Source organism: Herpailurus yagouaroundi, unplaced genomic scaffold (assembly GCF_014898765.1).
Source record: "Herpailurus yagouaroundi ecotype Mexico unplaced genomic scaffold, PumYag 220, whole genome shotgun sequence".
Classification (NCBI taxonomy): domain Eukaryota; kingdom Metazoa; phylum Chordata; class Mammalia; order Carnivora; family Felidae; genus Herpailurus; species Herpailurus yagouaroundi.
The window spans coordinates 2881613-2888896 of NW_024412451.1; positions in this window are offsets into that span (position 1 = coordinate 2881613).

Sequence of the window (7284 nt, forward strand, 5' to 3'; positions counted from 1 at the left end):
CGAGGGAGACCCAGAATCTGAAGCAGGCTCCAGGCTCTGAACTGTCAGCACAGAGCCTGACGTGGGGGCTCGAACTCACGAACCGTGAGATCATGACCTGAACCCAAATCGCTTGCTGGCGGATTGCTTAACGGACTGAGCCACCCAGGGGCGCCTGGGGCTGTTTTTGAGGATGACAGCTGAGAACACAGGTAAAGTCATTAGCACAGGTATATAGTGACCTTTGGCCATTATGCTTAATCTCTCTCACTAAAGATTTACTGAGGAGTGCTATGCTGAGGCATGCAGACAGTGGGGGCCCAGAGAGATGGGGAGAATATTTGCTCATTCATTCAACAAACATTTACTGATCACTTGATGTGTGTCTGGCACAGTTCTAGTTGCTAAAGATACAGCGATGAGCAAAATATCCAGAAATCCCCTGCCTTCATGGAGCTGGAATTTTCTACAGGTAACAAATAAGATAGACAGATGATAGATAGTGTATTGGGTAAGACTATGTGCTATAGAGAAAAAAAATAAAAGGTGTGGGATACAGGTAGAGAACGGCCAGGGAAGATCTTTTGGAGGAGGTAACATTAGAGAAGAGACTTAAAGGGGGTGAGAGAGGGAGTCTTAGAGATACGTGGGGGAAGAATGTCTCAGAGGGGGCAGCCGGTGCAAAGGCCCTGAGGTCAGGGCATGACGGAGGTATTCAAGGGACATCATGGTTTGGGTGGATTGAGAGGGAGAGTGGGAGGGTGGGGTTCTGAGCAGAAGGCAACTGAGCCACGCAGGTGCCCCGTTTCTGTTCCTTCACTGGGCATCCCGGAAATTACAAATGCGTAGTACACATATTGAAATCACTATTTACGCTTTCGTCCGCTTCTGGATAATACAAGGACCTGAGAACACTTTACCTTCCCTTCATTTGTTCCCAGTGTATGAATTACTATTGTCTGCTATTTTTAGTTCAGTTAAGATTCTGTTTTTAAGTAATCTCCCCACCCAATATGGGGCTCAAACGCACAACCCCAAGATCATGCTCCACTTACTGACCCAGTAGGCACCCCAACATTACTATTCTATTTTATTTTTTAATTTTTTTTTTACATTCTCAGACCTTCTCTCTGGGATGGTGTTGCATTCTTTTTTTCAACGTTTATTTATTTTTGGGACAGAGAGAGACAGAGCATGAATGGGGGAGGGGCAGAGAGGGAGGGAGACACAGAATCGGAAACAGGCTCCAGGCTCTGAGCCATCAGCCCAGAGCCCGACGCGGGGCTCGAACTCACGAACAGTGAGATCGTGACCTGGCTGAAGTCGGACGCTTAACCGACTGCGCCACCCAGGCGCCCCGAGGGATGGTGTTGCATTCTGCCCAAAGTATATCCTTCATAATTTTCCCTAATGATGGTCTGGTGGTGATGAATTCTCTCATCTTTCTCATCTCTCATGAACTCATTTTGTAGTCTGAAAATCTTTTTTAGGTTACCTAGGTTATGGACGGATTTGTGTTCCCTCGAAATTCATATATTGAAGCCCTGACTCTCAGTATGTGACTGACGCTGAGTCTGACTCTCACTATGTGACTTCAGAACGTGACTGTATCAGGAGATAGGGCCTTTAAAGAGGTGATCCAGTGAAAACCAGGTTGCTAGGATGGGCCTTAACCTAATATGACTGATGTCCTAGAAGAAGACGAAGAAGAGATGAGGACATAGAAAGAGACACAAGAGGGGCGCCTGGGTGGCTCAGTCGGTTGAGCGTCCAACTTCGGCTCAGGCCATGATCTCACGGTCGGTGAGTTCGAGCCCCGCGTCGGGCTCTGTGCTGACAGCTTGGAGCCTGGAGCCTGCTTCCGATTCTGTGTCTCCCTCTCTCTCTGCCCCTGCCCCGCTCATGCTCCGTCTCTGTCTCAGAAATAAATAATTTTTAAAAGATTAAAAAAAAAAAAAGAGACCCAAGACACATGGGTACACAGAGGAGAGACCATATGAGGCCACTGTGTTCTCACTGGTGGCCATGTGCAAGCCACAGGGAGAAGCCTCAGGTCTGGAAACCCGCAGACCGTAGTCTTGGGCTTGTGGCCTCCAAAATAAGTTTCTGTTAAGTCACTCAGTCAGTAGTATTTTGTCATGATGGCCCGACAAAACTAGTAAAACCTACCCTCTTTTTTTCAAGTTTTTATTTATTAATTTAAATAGTCACGATACCCAACATAGGGCTTGAACTCACCACCCCAAGATCAAGAGTCGCATGCCCTTCTGACTGACCCAGCCAGGCGCCCCCAAACCAGGAGTGCCTTTTACGGGTGCAAAATTTAAAACGTTAAGCCTTTAGGAGTTGCTTGTGCAGGTTGCGAAATTTTACATTTGAAGTTATAGCCTTTTATCACATTGGAGATTTCATGTCACGTTCTGGTGACTTCCGCTGGTGCTGTCCAGGAGTCAGGTCTAGTTTAACAACCTTCTGCTGAAAGTAATCTAGGCCCCCCACCCCCCACCCCCAGCCTGCCCCTCCCCCCATGCCCCTGACCCGGAAGCTTTTAACTTTTTACTCTGAGTTTTCAACGTGTGTATTTGTGTTTGTCTTGTTTTGGATTCGTTGGCTTCTTCAAGTTGTGATCTGATGTCTTTGATCAGTTCTGGACAATTTTCAACTATTCTACAGATACTACTTCCGCCCTATCCTCCCTCTTCCCTCCTTCTAGGATTGGAAGTAAGGGTGCGTGTTAGACCTTTTCCCTGTATTATCTATCGACGTCTCTCTTTCTCTGTGTTTTCTGTTTTTACCTCTCTTGGTGCTATGTCTTGGATAATTTCGTTTGCTTTCTCTTCTGCTCTACCCATCCTGCTGTTACACACACCTGTTGATTTTTATTTATTTAATTTTATTAAAAAAATTTTTTTTAATGTTTCTTTTGGAGGGGAGGGGAGGGGCAGAGAGAGAGGGAGACACAGAATCTGAAACAGGCTCCGGGCTCTGAGCTGTCAGCACAGAGCCCGACGTGGGGCTCGAACTCACGGACCGCGAGATCGTGACCTGAGCCGAAGTCGGACGCTCAACCAACTGAACCACCCAGGCGCCCCACACCTGTTGGTTTTTAAATTTCATTGCTCCTCTTTTTCATTTCTGGTTTTTTGGTTCTCTTTCAGAAAACAGTGTCACTTTCGATCGTTTCCTAATTATCGGCAGATGTTCTCAAGCGTGCGTGCCCTTATTCCAACATGGCAATAAGCATAACTTTTAAAATCAGTGTCTAATCATTCTAGAACCTGTAGCCTGAGTTCACCTGTTCTGTTCTCTTGGCTCTTGATGTTGTAGTATTTCCTTGTGACCTGATTATTTCTGACTGATGATTACTGATTTGTGGGATTTCCCCTAGTCCCAACACGGATGTGCCACCACCGGAGGCTGTGTTTGCTTTGGCCGGGCTCTAGGGCAACACTTCCAATCAGAGCCACCTTAGACCCAGTTCTGCCTTGATGTTCCTTGGCTCACCCAGATCTCTGTCCCAGGGGTTTCAATCTGTTCGAGTCATTTTTTTTTTTTTTAAGGTTTATTTATTTAGTCTCTCTATCTCACGTGGGATTCAAACTCATGACCCTGAGACCAAGAGTTGCATGCTTTTCCAACTGAGCCAGCCAGGCATCCCTGTCCCTGAGTCATTCTGAGGTCACAACTTCTAAGGGATTTTTAAAAAACTGCTTATTTATTTTGAGGGGCGCCTGGGTGGCTCAGTCCGTTGAACGTCTGACTTCAGCTCGGGTCATGATCTCTCCGTTCGTGGGTTCGAGCCCCCGTATCGGCCTCTGAGCAGTACGGAGACTGCTTGGAATTCTCTCTTTCTGTCTCTGGTTGTCCCCTGCTCGTGCTTTCTCCCTCTCTCTCTCTCAAAATAAATAAATAAACTTAAAAGGTTTTTAAAATATTTATTGATTTTGAGCGGGGTGGGGGGGCAGGGAGAGAGGGAGACAGAGAACCCCAAGTAGGTTCTGTGCTGTCAGCCCAGTGCCCGATGTGGGGCTTGATCCCAGGAACCCTGAGATCAGGACCTGAGCTGAGATCAGTCTGGACACTTAGCTGACGGAGCCACCCAGCACCTCTGTAAAGGGCTTTTGAAAATGTCATCCTCCTCTTCTGCTGTGTCAAGGCGGTTGCTCCTGGAGTCGGGGCAGGGACAGGTTTAGATCTGGCTTTTGCCCTAACTCGGAAAAGCACTTTGGGGTCTCAGGTTAATGTGGGGGTGCCTTCCAGTCTACTTCCTGTCTTGGCCAGGCAATGGGCCTTTGACCCTGGGGGGCCACGATAGGAAACCCAACTGTGTCCTCCTGGAAAACACCCTTAGGTTACAACACCTTCTGTAAATTCTTCCCACATCTGTTTCTACTGCAAACTCTAGCAGGTTTATATCCCGTCTGTGTTTTCATCTCGTGAATGCTGTTAATAAAACTTTCTGTTTTGAGATAAACTGTGGGCTCTCCTTCAGTCGTAAGAAATAATAGAAATCCTGCACGCTCTTAGCTCAGTTTGCCTGATTAATAATATTTTACAAAGCCATAATATAATACCACAACTGCGATGTAGATGTCGATACAATCTGCTGATCTTATCTGGAGTTTGCATTTCGTTGAATTCATCTGTGTGTGTGTGTGTGAGCGTTTAGTTCTATGCAGGTTTTTTTTTTAATGTTTTTATTTATTTTTGAGAGAGAAAGAGACAGAGCACGAGCGGGGGAGGGGCAGAGAGAGGGAGGGAGACACAGGATCGGAAGCAGGCTCCAGGCTCTGAGCTGTCAGCACAGAGACCGACGCGGGGCTCGAACCCACAAACTGTGAGATCATGACCTGAGCCAAAGTCGGATGCTTAACCGACTGAGCCACCCAGGCGCCCCAAGAGATTGGCTTTTTTCACACAGTGTAATTCTCTGGAAATTCATCCATGTTGTTGAATGTGCCAATGGTTCGTTCCGTCTTGTTGCTGAGTTGTGGTCCGGGGCATGGGCGAACCCTGGTGCCTTCAAAACCGTTCACCTACTGAAAGGCATCTGAATCGGTTTTGATTTTTGACCATCTGTACAAAGCTGCCACGCATGACCATTCATGTACCAGTTGCCCGTACGAACGTATATTTTCATTTCTCCGGGAAGCTGCCCAGAACGTAACTTGCTGGGTCATGTGGTAATTGCCTGATTGGTGTTGTAACAAAGTGTTAAACTGTTTTCTCCTCGGGGCTTCTGAGATTAAACATTATACACGCCAGCGTTTCCCTTGAGGCAAATAACTCAGCCTGCCATTACCGGAAGCAGAAAAAAAACTAAATTTTCAACATATTGGCTTTCAGACGATGGCCAGACCACGACTTCTCCAGGTTGCAATCTTTTCTAAAGATCGTTCCTGGTTTCATTCCCTTGTCCAAGGTCCCTAAGGTGAGTGTCTTTTCTTATGCTGATGACTCATTTGTATTCTCTGGTCCAGTGTGGCTCCTTCGCTATTTCCAGGAACCACCTTCCTCACCGGGGAAGCATTTCAGAAGGAGGAGGAACGCGGGTGGTGAGGAGAAACACTTGGAGAGGACCGGGGAAGAGATCCGGGCGTCTGTAAGGGGAGGCAGGGGGGAGGTTCCCCGTAGCCAAGGGCCTGGCTATCACCATCCTCCCTTTCAGTTGCGCGCAGAATCTGACTCACTGGTCTGTCCCTCAGCTCCCCTGCTGTGGTCAATTTCCATTTGCCCGTGCCACCTCTGATCGGGGTGCATCAATGGGATCCCGCTTCCCCTTCCTGTCGGGTTCGGCCAATGCCTGCCTCCCCTCTCCCTCCAAGACAAGGGAGGAATTGAAGGGAGAGAGACAGGTCAAGGCATCAGCTCTTGCCCGAGCCCCTCGAAGACCCTTCCGTATCTCTGGGTCCTGGTCGCATTCCCCCTCCTCACAGCTCCCAGCCTGGGGTGGTCACGGCTCCCCAAGGTTACCTGACCCAGGATATTGCACCGTCCTCTTGGGGGCTGGCTATACCTTTGTAAATAGCCTCCTCATTCAGCTGCTGAAACAACTCCAATGGAACGTGCCCTCTGTTTCCTTTGGGGACAATAGTCTGGCTTTCCCTGGGGGTCCTGAGTTTCCTTTGGCAGCGGGGGTGGGGGGGTGATGAGAGCTCCCTGAACTTGTGCTAAGCTCTTTATAAATCCTAGTGGCTCTGCCTCCACCTTCCCCCCCACTGCCTCATCTCAGAGAACCTCCAGAGTCCAGCACCTGCTTCTTTTTTTTTTTAAGTTTATTTATCTTTGAGAGAGAGAGAGAGAGGCGTGTGTGCATGGGGTGGGGGAAGGGACAGAGAGACAGGGAGAGAGAGAATCCCAAGCAGATTCCAGACCCAGGCTGAGTGTGGAGCCTGACTCAGGGCTTGATCTCACTACCATGAGATCATGATCTGAGCGGAAACCAAGAGTCTGTTGTTTGAGCCACTCAGGCACCACTCCAGCACCCCACTTCTTTGAACAAAACATACACAAACACAAAACCCTACGGCCCAAGGACCGCCACCCTTCTGAGACTATGGACACTCCATGATAAGGACCCCTTATTTAATGTCAATTCTTTTTTTTTCAATTTATTTAATTTTTATTCTTATCAAACCACTTCGAAACCTTTTTTTTTTTTTTTTTTTTTTTTTTTTTTTAGAGAGAGAGACAGAGTGTGAGCAAGGGAGGGGCAGAGAGAGAGGGAGACACAGAATCCGAAGCAGGCTCCTGGCTCTGAGCGGTCAGCACAGAGCCCCCGGCAGGGCTCGAAGTCACAAACCGAGAGATCAAGACCCGAGCCTAAGTCAGAAGCTTAACTGACTGAGCCACCCAGGCGCCCCACCACTTTGAAATCTTGTAACTGTTTCTTTTGGTATTTTACTTCCAGGATTCTGGATAACATGTTTAAATCTCTACTTCTTATGTTTCTATTTCACATTATCTATTGGCTTCACGTCCCCTCTCCTTCCTCACTGTAGAATCGCTTTGCAATTTATTATTAGATCAATATTCATGTCTGTGTTATTGTGACTAAGTAAAATCCTGTCCCCAGCTGAGCCTTATAGTGTGCTATGATTACATTTATTTTCTCTGATAACTTTTTGTTTTCATGAGATTGAATAATTGCCATCTGTTGTTGTTGGCTTAATTTCCCACCATGGAATCCTCACCATAAGAGTAAAAACTCCTCTCAAATGTTCAAACACACTGGGTGACAAAGGAGTTTTAAGTGATGTTAGGAATTATTCTAAAACAAAATTTAGGTGTGGGGCGCCTGGGTGG